General features: G+C 37.1%; 1 protein-coding gene across 8 annotated transcripts in view; it reads left to right on the plus strand.

Annotated features, from left to right (window-relative positions):
- The window catches only part of SYT1 (synaptotagmin 1), a 355,715-nt gene that overhangs the window by 80,054 nt on the left and 258,718 nt on the right, over positions 1-16,943 (plus strand). The window lies entirely within an intron of this gene.

Below are 16,943 nucleotides of genomic sequence, written 5' to 3' on the forward strand. Positions count from 1 at the left end.
GTGTGTCTTTAGCTAACGAGTTCCATCTGAGTTAGTTTCTACAACTCAATCTCCACTAGTAGTGACATAGCTGTTGTAGTCCAAGTCATTACATAAGCTCCTGTACCAGTGATGTAGACAGGATGCTGAAATTGTAATAATGGTAATTGTAATAATAGAGAGCAATAATGCCTAGAAACATATATATATATATATATATATACACTAATGAAGTCTTTATTTCCTGTAAGGTAATTTCATTGATAGGAGGCTGTTATTCATTTTTGAAAGACAATAAGTGAAAATGCACAGAGCTCATAGATATTAGTAAGCAAAAGTCCTCTCCATCCCTCTAATTTACATGTCTGTTTAACTATTGTAATGGGAAATGGAACATTTTATTTTTTTTTATTTTATTTTTTTAGGGATGCTCCAAGGTGATTAGGTGCTATTGTTTTGGTAATACAGCATTTGGAAATTAATTTATTATATTGCCACTGCTTAATCTAAAAATGTTTCAACAATCAACACTGAAAATTTATTACTACGCTATTTAGCTTTGTTTCAGTACTTCTTGAATTGATAACTATTTGAAGTTAACCAAAGAAGCAGTTGTTAGGAAATTGCATGGATACTTTTCTGAATATGTTATGCCTAAGCAGCATTGCTTGCTATAGCCTAGATAGCCTGTCTTCACCCAATTGCTTTGATGTTTCCTCCAGGGATGAGGAGAGTAAGAGAAACAATCTTGTTCTGTTAAGATTCCTTATAATTGCCAGGCTTGATGCAATTTCAGTGAAACATTGCACTAAAACCATCCTCTTAATAGATGAAAACAGTTGCTGTATAGTCTGAGGATATTTACAGGGCTTTCATTTGCATGTCACAGTTCCCATACCAATTAATTGTTTATACTGACAAGGGCTTCAATACTTCATTTGGGTTAGAGCTTTTTGTACTTTTTCTGTTTGTTTGTGCAGATGTTTCACAGAGAGCATGTGGAAGTGGGGATCATTCACAGGTCAAATGAAAAGCAACAACATATAAAGACAATGAAATGTCAGGGCACCTTTCAATGAAAGTTCACAAAACAAGTGAAAAGCCATAAGAAAATGCAAAGCAATATGTCCTCAAAGTAAATTGTCCCCAAGGAAAATAACTCACTTGGAAAGAATACTACTATTCTTTTGTGTTGTAAAGCAGATTGTTGTGAAACTAACTCTTGATGTATGACTTTAGCGGTGGCTGTCACTTTGCCCAAAGCCTACCTGTTATTTTTGGTAATAAAACACAGTACAGCTCTGTGCTGAATGTGGAAAAAGGGGAGAGAGAGATTGAAAAATTTTATTTTCTAATTCCCCAGCATCTGTTCCTGTTCCACCAAAACTTGCAAATGAATTTTGATTGGGGTAGTAGTGTGTTCGTTGCAGTGATAAAATTAATTTTCATCTCAGTTCACTATCCTGCGTGTCTCAGTTACAGACAGTTTCTTCTGAGAATATGAAATACTGTCTATGAATGTGTCTGGGAGTAATTCACCAATGTTTAAATATGTTATTACAGATAACTCTAATTTAAATCAAGGCAAATTTTGGGGATCTGAATTTTCATTTGAACAATAGCTTCAAGGACTTGCATGCACATTGGACTGTCTTGTGTCCTGAGGTGGATTGCTACTAAAGAGATTATCTGCATAGACACATGAGCTACAATAGGGTTCTTAGGAATGTGAAATAGAATAAAGTTGACTATAAGGTAAATACAAAATGAAGAAGCAAATCAAAGCAAAAATTCAGTAAGAATGACCCCAAGAACTTGTCAAAAAATCTATAGCAAGCACTTTAAAAAAATGCAGTAAAACCTGAGGATCTGTTACACAAATCTGAACTAGAAATGCTTCTTAATCTGTCATCCAATTCATAGAATTTCTTTGGTAACATATTATATATAGACAATTCAACAATACTGAGAAAACTACAAAGTGGGTTAAAGGGGATACTTTAATAAGCAGAGTCATGGGGAAACACCTTCTGAGACTTGTTGAGTATTAGAAAGTGTTTACTGAAACAAGAAATAATTGTAGATAGTTATGCATTACAAGGGATCTTCCTATTTAAAAAATCCATTAAAATATTAACAATGTTCCTTCAAGTGTTTTAGATGTAGTTTCTCTTTCCATTTATACATATTTCTGGTCAGTTGATTTTGGTGTTATTTTGTTGCTTTTTTTTGACTATAGTATTCTCCTATTACAGGAGCTACTACTTCCACTGTAGTTGGTTTGGCCATTCAAGAAATGTAGACTGGTGCTTGGGTCACCACTAGAGGAATCCCCACAGAGCACAGAGGAAGGCTGTAAATGATGGAGGTGCCAAACCAACTACTTTCAGTACTCTGACCCCATTTAGTGCAAAAAAACATTCTAGTTTATAGCAAAGCTCTCAAGTTTTTCTGCTTTTCTTGCCTTAGCAGTATTTTGCTTCTAGACCATTCAGGAAAACAAGAACAAGTCCTAGAATACTTGTATCACCCTCCTGCTAGTAAAACACCACTAACTATGATGGAGCATGAAGGACTACAAATAAAACTTCATTTCAATTAGTGTATTTGACTGGAGGAGAGAACTGATCAGAATTAATTTTAGGGTTTATACGTGGTATACCTCACTAAAAAGAAAGTATCTTATAAACTAATATTAAACTCTTCACAAGGTAGAGGATGTTCCCTGTGTATTCTCTAAGTTGGTTGAGGGGGGAAAAGAAAAGTTCCCAACTTATGCCTTTATATATATATATATAATTATATTACATTTCTAGATTTCATGGACAACAGAGTACTATCTACTAGAAAGATGTTCACATATTATCATGGGAGTGTTCAAGAATCAAGCACAAAAGCATTGTTCCAGTGAACACCAAAATTACAGGTGCACAAAGTTGCCACAGTTTCCAGACCTGTCTCAGAAAAGGTTGTCATAAAATAAATATTAGCACAATTCCTTTTTTTTCCCTGTATTTTTATTTTTTTTTTCTGACGTAATACTTAATTTATTTTCTGGGAGTCAACTTTCCACTGATAAATTAAAATCCCTAGGCTGTAGATGGATACATCTTGCCTTCTGTAATCGTTTCCATCTTAAAGGTAAACCTGTAAGCAACAATGAAAAATGATTTTTATATAGGTCTGTGGTGCATTAATCTATTGAAAATACAGAGAACAGTAATGAAAAATTTACTTCAGTTAATCTATTGAAATTTATTTAACTGTGTATAACCTCCTTAGTTGAAAGTAGCTTACTACCTTATACTGGCAACATAGGTTGCAATGAGATTTCTGGGTTTTGGCAATTGAGGGTAAATCAGACATACCAAATGATTTTTTTGTGGGAAAATTAAAATTTCACAAAGTAATATAGTTAAATGCAGGTCTTACTATTCTCTTCCCTATAAGGAAGAGAATGAAATTGCTGGTGTAAAAAAGGTTTCTTTCTTCCCACAGTGCTGCATTTATTGTGTTACAGTCTAAAACAGCAGCAATTATACATAGCAGTTAAATAAAATGAGAACAATCAAACAGTCAGCTCACTGAGCCAGAGGTGGTACTTGGAGTCCCTGCTGTTTCTCCCAGTCAACCTCAGCACCAGTGATGGTCAGAAAACAGACTTCATTTTCCTGCCTTTTCTTTTTTTTTTGTGGTAGGGTGGGGAGGGGAGTTGGCAGGGGGGAACATGATTTTTCCTTACTTTTTGGCAGGCAGAAAAGAAACTAAAAACACGGGGGGGGGGGGAAGATTTATGGGGAAATAATATATCTACAAGTGTACTTTATAGTATACTTTATACCTGGGAAGAATATTACCATTTTTAACTGTCTGGATAGAAGGTCCACTGCATTCCTACAGGAAGAAGCTTGCAGAAATCAGAATCACTTGGAATTTGTATTGTAACAAGAATTGTAACAGTAATTTCTTGCAAGATTCCAGTGGAAAGAAAAAAACATACATAGAGCAAAATAAATGGATATGTGGATAGGATTTTTTTTTTTCATACAGCAAAGTACGTTCCATATAACTACTGCAGGAGGTCACACATTTTTTGAAATAATTGATTCTGTCAGTGGTCAGAAAGAAGATACAAGATTAGGTAGATCATAAGTTTAATGTGGTTCAGAAAGTCCTCAGGTCTTATCACAGGTCTGGTCAAACAATACAGATAAAATTTTGTGACAAATTAGCTAAAAAAAAAAAATCAACAGGATATATCTGCCCAGCTTTACATCTGAATAAATCAGGACAGACATTTTAAGAAAATCCAGTGTAAAAGTAGGGTAACAACTGTGGTCCAAGTCTATAAAGGGCAAATATTTTCTGAGGTACATTGGAGTCACGACCTTGGAAAAGACCGAGGTTATAGTTTTACGATCCTCTAAAACTGCACTTTTGCTGGAAATGATGTTTTTTGTTCCAGCACTAAACATTAACAGAGTAGTTTTCAGCCGGATCAGCCTTACTGCTGACACACAAGGAGTAGTGCGGTGATGTGTGGGAAGTAGGGCAGGATCTCATCTGTTTTGGCAGCAGCAAAACCTTAAATATGTTTAAGCAGCTCCTGAAAGCACTCCAGAACTCTGAGCCTTCACAGAAGAAGGATGGGGGAAATGTGTCCAGACACCACCATTTACCTTCTGTGTAGCAAATGACAGTCACGTCACAAGCATGCTTAGCATTTTAATGAATAATGAACTCCATTTGCTTTCCTATAATTGGACTAATTTTTACCCAAATTAGTAAAATCAGTTCCCAAGCTTGATCCCCAAGTGTAGTGGGCTGATCTTGGTTGAATGTCAGACACCCACTCAGCCGCTCTCTCACTCCACCTCAGCAGCAGGACAGGAGAGAAGATAAGATGGAAAAGCTCATAGGGTGAGATGAAGTCAGTGACCAATTTAATTTATTGCTGATTAAAATAGATTTGGATGGTGGGAAACAAACAAAAACAACCCACCACCACCAAGCCTCCACCCAACATTTTTTTCTCATGCTCACCTTCATTCCTTCACTCCCAACTCCTGCACCTCCTCGCCTCCATGTGGCCCCAAGCCTCCTTAATCACTGAACTTGGTGTCTGCAGGGGTGTTTCTCTCACTTTTTTTCCTCAATCCTCTCTACTGTCTGGGATTTTTGCCCTTTCCCAATCCATTTTCTGCCCCAGGGTGGCTGCTGGGCCCAGCCAAGCCCTGTGGTGGGGCCATTGGAACTGGCTGTGTCCATCAGGTGCCCTTGCAGCCCCCTGACAGTGCCAGGGCACCCGCACGTAGTACCACAAGGCTCCCCTCAAACATTTTAAGCAGTGAATGAAAGCAAAGGTAATTTTCTCAGGATACTCATGAAAACTTTTTTTTTTTTTAACTAAACTTTGATACTTTGAAAATTTTTTAATAATGTGATCACCCAGACACCTATTTTCAGTTAGTGTAACAATATTGATTGCAAGGGAACTCATCTTTCTAAATGCTTTTGTAAGTACAAACCAAATAAATCCCATGATGTATTTTAAGAAAATATTCTTTATTTTCAGCAGGGTTGTGCTTATGCTAGATACAAAGTTGTGTTTGTGTTTAATGTATTACGGATATTAAGTATGTCTGAAAATCTGTGCTGAAAATGCAAACTAGTAGGTTATTCATTTTTGCCACAATACAATTTGTGGACCATATATCACACTAAACATTGAACACATTAAACAGATCACATTAAACAGATCACGTTGTGACAAAATTTTGCCTGTAAGCTTTCACATATGGCACTGAAAAAAAATATTTTCCTTCCTCTAAAATATTCAGAAATGCTTGCAATCTCTATTAGATTGAATCCAAAATTTATATGTGCAGGATGTGTTAGAAGCGAAAAAGAGACATCAGTGCCAGAGAACAGGCAAACCCCCCAGAGCTCGCCAGAGGCACTCACGAGATGTAGCAGGCAGCTGGCCAGGTCTCTGCTCTGGGCTGGGAAGGTCTGCCATATCCCTTCTGGTGCCCACCTCTCCTCTTGTTGCTGTGTGTTCTCCAGACCACGGGGTAGGAAACTGACCTGAGATGAAGTTCAACCTCTGCTGTTCTCCCAGAACTTCTTTGATAAACTGGGTGAACATCGATTCCCACTTTATTATTCATAATTGATGTCTTGTGGTATCAGAAATGTGATGGCCCAACCAAAGCAGTGCATCGTCCTTTATAGCATGACATACTGTTTAGAACTGTTTGTACAAACAACTAGTTTATTTTGTTCTCACATTAAAAAAAGATACAATATGAAACTTTGTCTATTTTTAAAATACAAATTCTTATCTGTGCCTGACAGATCACATCACTATGAGAGGTCCAAAATTGGTGGTTCTCTGTTAAATTTAATTATCTGGCACTTTCCAACAACAGCTTGTCTACTACTGCCATGTAGAATTTCATTTTGTTCAAACATCTTTTGTGTGTATGTCTCCTTGATATTGATAACAGTGGCTCATGGTAACGCTTATCTCCTTTTGATTCTGAAAATGTAATAAAGAAGGAAAATACAAAGTAATGGCTACATGCATTAGTTAGGCAGACATCCATCAAGGCTTGCATGAGACTTAGCTTTTCAGATATCTCAGGAAACAGAGATCATAAAAGCAGCATTAGGATGGCAAACGTGTCCACAAAACCAAATAAATCACTGTCTAAACAAGGATTGAGCCAAGACAGATCCTTCTTATTCATTCATGGGACTATTTGTCCCATTTTTCCAGACAGTCTTTTGAATAAATTGTTAATTACTAATCAACATAGTCATCTCTCTTCATAGGTACAGTAATTGGACTGTATGTAAGGTATGTAAGACTTGAGTCCATTCCACAAACTCTGGAGGATGTGACAGCGACAGAAAGCCAGTACAAAGAGGGAACATACTCTATATAATCTATTTTTTACAGATAAGAGTGGTCAGATGAAAAAAAATATAGGATTGCGAACACAGAACTTGATCTTGTTTGTACAACAGCCCTATCATTAAAGAACTGTGGGTATAAATAAAGCAACTGTAGACATAACTCTTGCTTTAGAGTTTCTAATGTAAATGTTTGAAACTACTGGATACTTTTATGTTGGATGTGTTTAATTACATGACTTTGGTCTGTGAGATACTTGTGGATAATGAAATAAACAATAACTGCCTGGTGTACTTGCAATTACAAATGGGGAGTATTTGGGGTAAGACTTATACATATAGAAAAATATGAGATTTGGGTGGGTTTTATGTTCCAATATATGCAGAGTTTCATTTGTCCAATAACTTCTGATTTTTTCTGACATAGAAAAGCCACTGTGCACATATCAAATGTACAGTGCACTCTGCATGATGTCTCTCAGTTGTCTAAGCCTCCTTGGCTCAGTAGTTCCACACTTTCCATGACAGTAGCTGTGGCAGCCAGAAGATCTACCTCTCTGGACTGTCCTTCAGAGAACAATTTAGGCACCTAATAGTAAAGATTTTGAAAAATGTATGTTATGTTTGTTTTATTTTGTTTCGAAAAAGTAAAAGTACAATGTCAGTTGATAAAATACTATAGTTTTGAATCAGAAAAAAAAGATGTTAATTATTTGAGAGAGAAAAATTAGTGAAAACAGTAGGTCTGGCATTGGGATTATAGAAGAATCACCAAAATATTTTTAAGTTATTTTTTGTTCTGTGTCCAATCCAAGCCAGCCAAAAGAAATTGAGCTTACAGTGTTTGGTTTTCAAATTTTAAGGTATTTATGATCAGGGCTTCTCAAAATAAGAATTATCTAAATCATGTAATTTAAAAAGTTACTCTTTAGTGCATCAGAAATCACTTCCATTTTCATTTTAAAAGCCTTCATTATAAGATCACATAATTGCAGAAAAACATACTACAAAGAGATAACACTTTAGGCTAGAATGGAATTGATAAAACTTAAAATCATTTCTGAGGTTGTTGAAATCATGTTACAAACCATGGAAGAAGACTTACTCTGCATGGTATATTAGATACTCCATAAAATACAGATATATTTGTTTATTTAGAAGCCACAATATCTTTTTTTTGAGCATGTCTTTATTGATTTTACAGTGCTATATGTGCAGAGTGGTCTTATTACAGGGTTTTGACTTTGTAGCTCCTGGCCTCGGTAGCTAGATTCAATACTGACTGAAGATTGTATGGAGAGAACTGTATGCTTCCTTAGCAGGACATCTAATCTGAACAGAAGAACAGTGTCAATCTGCTCTATATTGTGAGGAAAACTAAAAATATTTTTGGCTTTCATTTAGGCTGTTGATAGGCTTTGATAGATGCAATAAACAAGTTTAAGCTGTGCTGCATGCCACAGAAGAGTCTGTTCAAGAGTGTGGTGCAGCCTGTGTTTCAGGAGAAGCAGAGAGAGAAACTGTTTTTTTCTAAGTTCATCACATTTAAGAGCTTGTATAAAGGAAAAAGGAAGGTGGGTACAGCTCTGGGAAAACCATACCCTTGATAAACTGGTCACAGGTGAGGAAGATGCATACCCAGTGATCAGAGATAATATATTTTCACTAGACAGAGGAAACTCATATTAAGTATCTAAGGCTTTTAGCATTTCTGTTCCCATACCAGGTCCAACGTGTGCGGTGGCTTCCAATTGGGTTGTAATGTCAACAGGGGATTTCCTGGCCAAAGCACATGAGGTAGTGCAGCTTGTACTAAACTCAAAAAACTTGGTAGCAAACAAATGTCACTCTCCAACTATCTACCCCCAGATAGTGGTGTCCAGGAGAGGACACATCATATACGCTGTACAGTGTATATGTACAAGGGGGACAATCATGGTCATCTGGTATATTGGTTTTTGCATGTAAGGTTTAAAGTGTACTGAAATAGTACTAAAAAAAAAATAGGGAGCAGGTGGAGACAGGAGAGAGCTTCCATCTTGTCATCTTGGTCCATCTCCTCTGTATTAGGAACAGATGACTGCAGTGAAGTGGGATTCCTTTCCATTCTACAAACCTGAATATGGTATAAAACAAAAATAGCAAATTTATGGAGAAATTATAAACGTAGAAATAGGGAATGTAGCTCTACTTTTCAGAGACAGAAGAAGAGATACATGACAGTATGTGGGCATCCTTAGAATATGAGATTAGTTTTGGCAGTAAAGGTGCAAGGTACCCTTACTGTATTTTGTGAGAGACAGCTGTTATTACTTTTATTTGACAGGAGAACTCTAACCTGCATCAGTTAGTGTCCTTGTACTGCAGGAAATAGCAACCGTTAAATAAGATTGACAAATTGTTTCAGGACAAACTATTTATAAAATGAAGGGTGTTGGCTGCAAAATTTCATTCCACTGCTGCAAATACATAATTCATATACGAGGGTATGCCTGACATATTTGTAAGCTCAGAAATCACTTAGCAAATAAATAGTTGTTTACCCCACAGTAATGTACAAATATAAAAAATGTATCTTCTCTTTTTAATCTCTCTGCTGCTGTGCATTCTGCTACTTTTTTCACCAGCAACCAAACTGTTAATTCTATATTAATACATTCCCTTTATTCCCTGTGTTCTTGAGTGGATAATGTTACATAGTAGGTATGAGAAGGTTATATTCATGTGTGCAGCTGTGTGTGTATAATGCAGGCTTATGCTTATGGCTGCTCAGGCATGTTTGTTCTTGAGCAGCATGAGGAAGTTGGATAGAAAATGCTAAGCTGCCAGTTTCTCAGTCTGTTTGGTTTCTGCAAGTCAGCTGCTTCTGTTACTAATCAGTACATTTCTTGTCAATGGGAAGGACATAAAAGAGGTACAGGTGCCTGGGTGGCAATTTTCTATACAACTTGTGTCTGGTGGTATTCTTTTGAATCTGTAAATTCCTCGGTCGGGTGTTTCCTGAATTACAAAGTTTTTACAGGATGGGAGGATGCCTCACTCATATATAAGTAATTTTGAGTGGAATATACGAGTTCTTTTTTCTCTTCAAAAAAGGTTATCAGTTACTCGATATTTTGTATAGGCATCACAGCCAAGCCTTCTGATCAACCATGAGGTTTACAGATAGGGATATGTTTCTATAAATTAGTAGCATAAAAGCATCCTAAATGAGCTTTCTTAATCAAACCCAAGGGTGGTATACAGATCTCTTGAAAGAATGACACCTTGAAATACACATTGTATCCCACCTGAGAGTTGTTGAGCCAACTTTTGCATGTTTGGCTATATTGATTTCAGTGGGCCAATTTTTGGATTAAGATGCTAGCCAAACATGCTAGTCACTGTCAGCAACTAATGAACTCAGTGCATGGCTAGGGCTAGCAATAAATCTGAATCTAGTTAAAATTACAACATGATATTCATTAGCTTCAGCAAGGGTAATTTCTGAGATAAAGTGTTGCTATCATCCAACATGTTAAATAAGCAGTTGGACTAAGCAGGTGGTGGGCAGAGATCAATGACTTTCTATTAAACAATAGGTAATTTCTGAGTGGGAAATAACTCACATTCCCCAAAAGGGTCACATACCAAATTTCTTATGCTTGTTTATAGTTGTAAGAAATTTGCCACTGAAGTATGTGAACTCTATAAACATGAAGAGGCAGAAAACAATACAGACTTCTTGAAGGGTGCCCTTATTTGATCTTATTTGTTCTATTTATCCATCATATCTGAAAAGTTGTGGCAATCACGTGAAGTTCCCACTGACTGGAAGAGGGGAAACATAACCCCTATTTTTAAAAAGGGAAAAAAGGAAGACCCAGGGAACTACAGGCCAGTCAGTCTCTCCTCTGTGCCCAGCAAGATCATGAAGCAGATCCTCCTGGAAACTATGCTAAGGCACATGGAAAATAAGGAGGTGATTGGTGACAGCCAGTGTGGCTTCGCTAAGGGCAGATCATGCATGACAAATCTCATGGCCTTCTACAACAGGGTTACAGCATTGGTGGAGAGGGGAAGAGCAAATGACATCATCTGCTTGGTCTTGTGCAAACCATTTGGCACTGTCCCACATGATATCCTTGTCTCTAAATTGGAGAGCCATGGATGGATGGACCACTCGGTGTGTAAGGAATTTTAATTGGCTGGATGGTCATACTCAAAGACTTGCAGTCAATGGCTCAGTGTCCAGGTGGAGATCAGTACCAAGTGGTTTTCCTCAGGAGCCAGTATTGAGACCAGTGCTGTGTAACACCTTTGTCAGTGACATGGACGGTGGCATCGAGTGCATCCCCAGCAAGTTTGCCGATGCTGCCAAGCTGTGTGATGCAGTCGACACGCAGAAGAGAAGGGATGCCGTCCAGAGGGACCTGGGCAGGCTTGAGAGGTGGGGCTGTGCGAACCTCATGAGGTTCAACAAGGCTAAGTGCAAGGTCCTGCACCTGGGCTGGGTCAGTCCCAAGCACAAATACAGGCTGGGTGGGGAATAGATTGAGAGCAGCGCTGAGGAGAAGGACCTGGGGGTGTTGATTGATGAGAAACTCGATATGAGCCAGCAATGTGTGCCTGCAGCTCAGAAAGGCAACTGTGTCCTGGGCTGCATCAAAAGCAGTGTGGCCAGCAGGGTGAGGGAGGTTATTCTCCCCCTCTGCTCTGCTCTCGTGAGACCCCACCTGGAGCCCTGCATTCAGCTCTGGGGAACTCAGCACAAGAAGGACACAGAAATATTAGGACGAGTCCAGAGGAGGGCCAGAAAGATGATCAAGGGGCTGGAGCACCTCTCCAATAGGGACAAGCTGAGAGAGCTGGGGTTGTTCAGCCTAGAGAAGAGAAGAGAAGGCTCCAAGGAGACCTTATAGCAGCCTTCCTGTACCTAAAGGGGGCCTTCAGGAAAGCTTGGGAGGGACTCTGTCAGGGAATGTAGTGATGAGGCAAGGGGTTAAGGCTTTAATCTAAAAGGGGGTAGATTTAGATTGGATATAAGGAAAAAAATCTTCCCTGTGAAGGTGGTGAGGTACTGGCACAGGTTGCCCAGAGAAGCGGTGGATACCCCATCCCTGGAAGTGCTCAAGGCCAGGCTGGATGGGGCTTTGAGCAACCTGACCTGGTGGAAGGTATCCCTGCCCATGTCAGGGGGGTTGGAATTAGATGGTCTTTAAGGTCCCCTCCAACCCAAACCATTCTGTGATTCTGGTATTACCTCAAGGCTTCATTGTGCATGGCAGTGCATGCACACAAGGACAGGACAGTAACAGTTTTACAATGAGGTTCACTGCTAATTTATTTATATGCTGAATGTTTCCCAATACTACAGGATTTCTCTTTTGTACTGCTTTTAAATACCACCCTTATAAATTATGTTAATCTATGGAAGTATTGGCTTCTTGATATATTTGTTTGCTTACATAGAATTTTGTGGAAAATGGGTGTGATATTTAGAGATAAAGATGGGCATTTGGTTAAATATTCAGCCTGCTTTTTGGATTAAATCTTCTACAGTATGTTTTATAAATTTTGGAAGAAAACTGTTACTTTTGCTTTTCATTTAGCCATTTCATATCATAACCTGTTTCAGATTAAAAGCAGAAGTGTCAAACACTCTTAGAAGTTTGCTCTCCCAACATTCCAGTTTAGTTTCAGTTTAGTTGTCTCATGCTTTATTTTTTATTTTATTTTATTTATTTACTTACCTGAAGCTTAATTGCTCAGTTCCTAAAGTTCTTCTTGGACTAATACCCTATTTTCATTTTGAGGCCTGACGGTCCTAACAGTGGATGGAAGTGAGTTGACTTGAGGAGGGATGAGTTTGTGTCCTCACCCTTGAGGAAGTCATGTCCAGCCAGTTCATTTGACTTAGTTGGTCTTTGGGTCACTGCAATACATCAGTGTTACAAACTGGTGGGCAGGAGCTGGCCAATGATTCCATCACTTGTCTGTGCCTGGAACTTAGCAAAAACTACCCGAAGAGCAAGGGCAGAAGGCTGGAGGTGATTATACCTTCTGCCATCCACTTTTCCTATCTATCCAGCACAAGTATGTGAAACTGGGTAAGACTTCTCTATCTTTAAACATGAATGGTCAGTTACGTCTGTAAACATCTCTGTCATGATTTGTTATCTTGCACCTACCCAACCTGGTGATTTACAGAAAGCAGCAAAAATAACAGGATATGAATGAGGGGGTAAGAAAAAATAATTATAATGGGTAACAAATAATAATAGATAAATAGTGGAGCAGCTTATTTTATCAATATAATTTTTTCTTTTCCTGTGTTTTTTAACAGATTTTTATTCTGTTTTAAAAACTGTAAGAATATTTAATTTGTGTTGATTAAGATGGGTAGGATAAGCCAACAGGTTAGCATTAGAAAAACTCAACATCATGTAATTTTTCTTTAAATCTTCTCCTTTAATGTCATGCTTAATGAAAGAATTTACATGTTAACAATTCCAAGCACAGCAGAAATTTTCCAAATTATTATTTAATAAATCTTGTATATACAGTGTCTGTTATGCAACAAAAATGCTAAATTAAAAACACTTTCAAATAGTTTCACTCTAGATGTGAATTTGGGAAGAAATTTTATGGAAGTGTTCAGTTTTGTAAGGGAATAAAACATGTCAGAGCAGTGTCCCAGTAGGTTAGTTGGAGTTGTAATTTAAAACTTGCCATGCCATATGCTTTCTACTCATTCTTCATAATTTACTTTCATGAATAACTTACTCTGTCTTGCAGGTATGGTTTTGGATAGCAATATGTTTCTAGCTTCAAGATGAAGGATTGAGTATGCTGCATCTGACTCAATGAGTAAAATCTATCTATGCCTATTCTTGAAAATATGTTTAGAATAATCTTTTTAGTACCTTCTTTGTTTGGTGATCTTGAAAGTATGTGACTTGAGCATCAACTTCAATATTTAGGTGACTATACTGTAAACAATCTGATTCTCTATTTATTGAATTGCCCTGAACTTTTGTCTCCACCTTATTCAGTTAATATTCCATGTCAATATTGGCAGTGCATGTATTAAAGCCTTGCTAAACACTACATGTATTTGATGATCACAATGTCTTTGCTGCTAAATTCTTATCGGAATCACAGAAGAATGTCCTTTGCCCATCCTAAGAAATATGAAGGCAGTAATAACAGTAATTAAAGTTCTTTCTTTCTAAATTATTAGCTTGTTCATTAAAATCATGTTTGCGGATATGTGTGCATATATTGAATACCTCTACAGTTACATTTTTTCTGTCTTGCAGGAAAGGTATGTGTGTGTACATTATGTATATGCATAGATTTTTCAACCTGATCACATGTATATGTGTGTGTGAGTATATGTATAGGCATGTGGTAATGTTTAGCAGTCTGTTGATTATATGGAGATAAATGTGGATTCAGAGATCATTCCTGAGATTATATTAAAATTTTTCTATGTTGCAAGCACAGCCATAATATATCACATGCCATATTTGAAGAGTCAATAATACAGAAAATAAGTAGTTCTTCATATTTACGGTGAATTTCAAAACAAGTTCAGCAACAGGAATATCTACTTCAAATAAGTGAAATAAAAATGCTTTACATCATATTATAGGAACTCAATTTTCTTTTGGGTAGGCTTCACAACATTAAATATAGATGGTGGTAGGCTATCTAATATGGTGCTAGCATTCAAAGTACATTTAATTTTAGACTGTAAATGTTAAACTACCTTTTTAAAGTTTGAAGTTGAGGTTCCTTCACCTAGTCTAGCTACTAATCAGCTATTGAATTTACATTTGACAAAAAAGTAAACATGTCAAATATTAATCCAATAATGTATCGTTAATTAAGACCTCTGTGAAGTAAAAAATATTTCACGTAACTTTGTTCTTTTTAATACTCTAATTTTCTTTGTTGTGGCATGAGATTTGTTTAGATTTTTATTAGCAGAAAGCTCAGGAATATTTTCAATGGGTGGGGAACAAGAAAGAGGCAATAGTCTTGTATATACTGAGAGTTCCAGCCTCAAAAAAATATTTTACAGTTAGAAATGACTTTTCACGTACTGCATAGAGCCAATGTTTTGGCAGAAGACTACAACCTAGTACAAAAAAAGAATAGCAGACAAAATATATTACAAGGTTTGTGTATACAGAAGAATTAGGAAGTGTTAACTAATGCATAGGTATCACCTGATCCCTAGTGGTATAGTTTGTCACACTTGTACATCACTCACTTTTAAAAGCATTTTTCTTAATTCTTGCTCTAACAGGTGATATTTCTTGTTAGCAGTGCTTCTCATAGGAATGTATTTCTAATCTCATTTAGTTTTTCTTTCTTATTTGTATTAATAATCTCAGTTGATGATCTGAAGATAAGACCAAGTTTGTTTTTCTTCACTCTTCCTCTTGTGTATTTTTTTCCTTTCACTTTAACTGACTGTGGTTAATTTTTAATTTGAGGTACCAACACCTCTGTCTCTGTTAATGTGTGCCAGCTTTTGATGTAAGGTTACGAAACATAAGACTGTGTCCAAAAATAAAGCTTTTCAAGTCTCCTCCACACTTTTTTTTTCTGTACGGACAAAATTTCAGTCTCTATTTTCTCTTTGTATGGTAAACCTTTACTCACCTTCCTTATTTTTGAGTATGTATGAAATACCTAAATATGTTCCAGAACAAGCAGATGTAAAAATGTCCACAAATTACTTCAGGCTAGTGTTAGAAGGTTGCTTGCTATTAGTATGATGGGAATAGTCTTCTATTGTCACCAAAAGACTCACATTGGAGCATCATTAGCTTATGAGTGGAATTTCCTATTGAGGTAGGAACAGGCTAGTTACCAGTTACATCCGCCCAGCTGGTGCCTTCCAGATGCCGTGTATTCAGATTCATCGTGTATTAGAACCCTCAGTAGATGCAAGACAATATTGGCTCTTTCTTGCTTCCCACTCACTGAAAACAGTCTCTGGTTTCAGATCTTGCAGCTAAACGATGCACTTAGAAGTCTATGGGAAATGTTTCCTTTATGGTTTTATTTTTCATTACTATACAGTGGTGCAGTAGAAATTGAGCTTAGAGTTAAGAGTTTGTGATTCACAAAATGGATTATTTATGGATATGTTGGGACCTGATAAAGATCACATTGTTTGGGAGCAGCTTGAAAGAAGTTTTAAAATCAAGAACTAAAAGACATATGATTATTTTGATAAGCCTGTTTTTGTTGAATGAGTAAGAAACAAGATCTGAAGAACAGATCAGGAGAGGCTTGTGAAAGGTGAGCAAGAGTTGAGGAGAAAGGCAAGATTATAAGTACCAAGAAAGAAAGGATTTAGAGAAGGCAAAGTTGTTCTGGAGTAGGCATAGTAAGTTGCAGCTGTTAACAGGCCATTTAAAGCAATACGTTGGAAAGAAAGTCAAACGTGTAACACAGAATGGTCTGGTTGTGGAGAAGGGGTGAGCCATTGACCCAAATTATAGCTGAATCCACATAATGTTTGCCAGAGAGATTAAAAAGTGGGAAAGTACAGTACGATAGAGAAAGAGAAACTGTAAGGCAAAAGTTAGGTGAGTGAATGCTAAGCCACAGGATGACAGATTCTGTAAAAGATGTTAAGAAAAAGAGTGTAAACAGCAATATGAAAGGATCTAGAAATGTTAAGGTAGCGGGATTTAAGACATGTCTAAGAACTGATCAGTATAGTACAAAACACTGGTAAGGAAAGATGAACATATGCATTTTATAAGGAACCTTTAAAACTATGTTTAAAAATTGTTCAGAAAGGTAAGGGATGAAAATAGGACTGTGAAATGGATAGTAAAATGTCAGGTGGAGTCGAAAGTCCTTTAATTTGCAATGCCTATGGAACAGCAAACAGAATTAGATATTATTGAAATAGAATGGAGTAGGAGCGAGAAATAGAGTCAGTATGACAAGAATGATAGCGTCACAAACAATAAGTAATAGAGCAAGAGGAAGACGCTTTAGTTAGTAAACACACAAAAAAAAAAAAGGTAAAGGAG

The sequence above is a fragment of the Anser anser genome (genome assembly GCF_964211835.1).
Source record: "Anser anser genome assembly, chromosome: 1".
Classification (NCBI taxonomy): Eukaryota; Metazoa; Chordata; class Aves; order Anseriformes; family Anatidae; genus Anser; species Anser anser.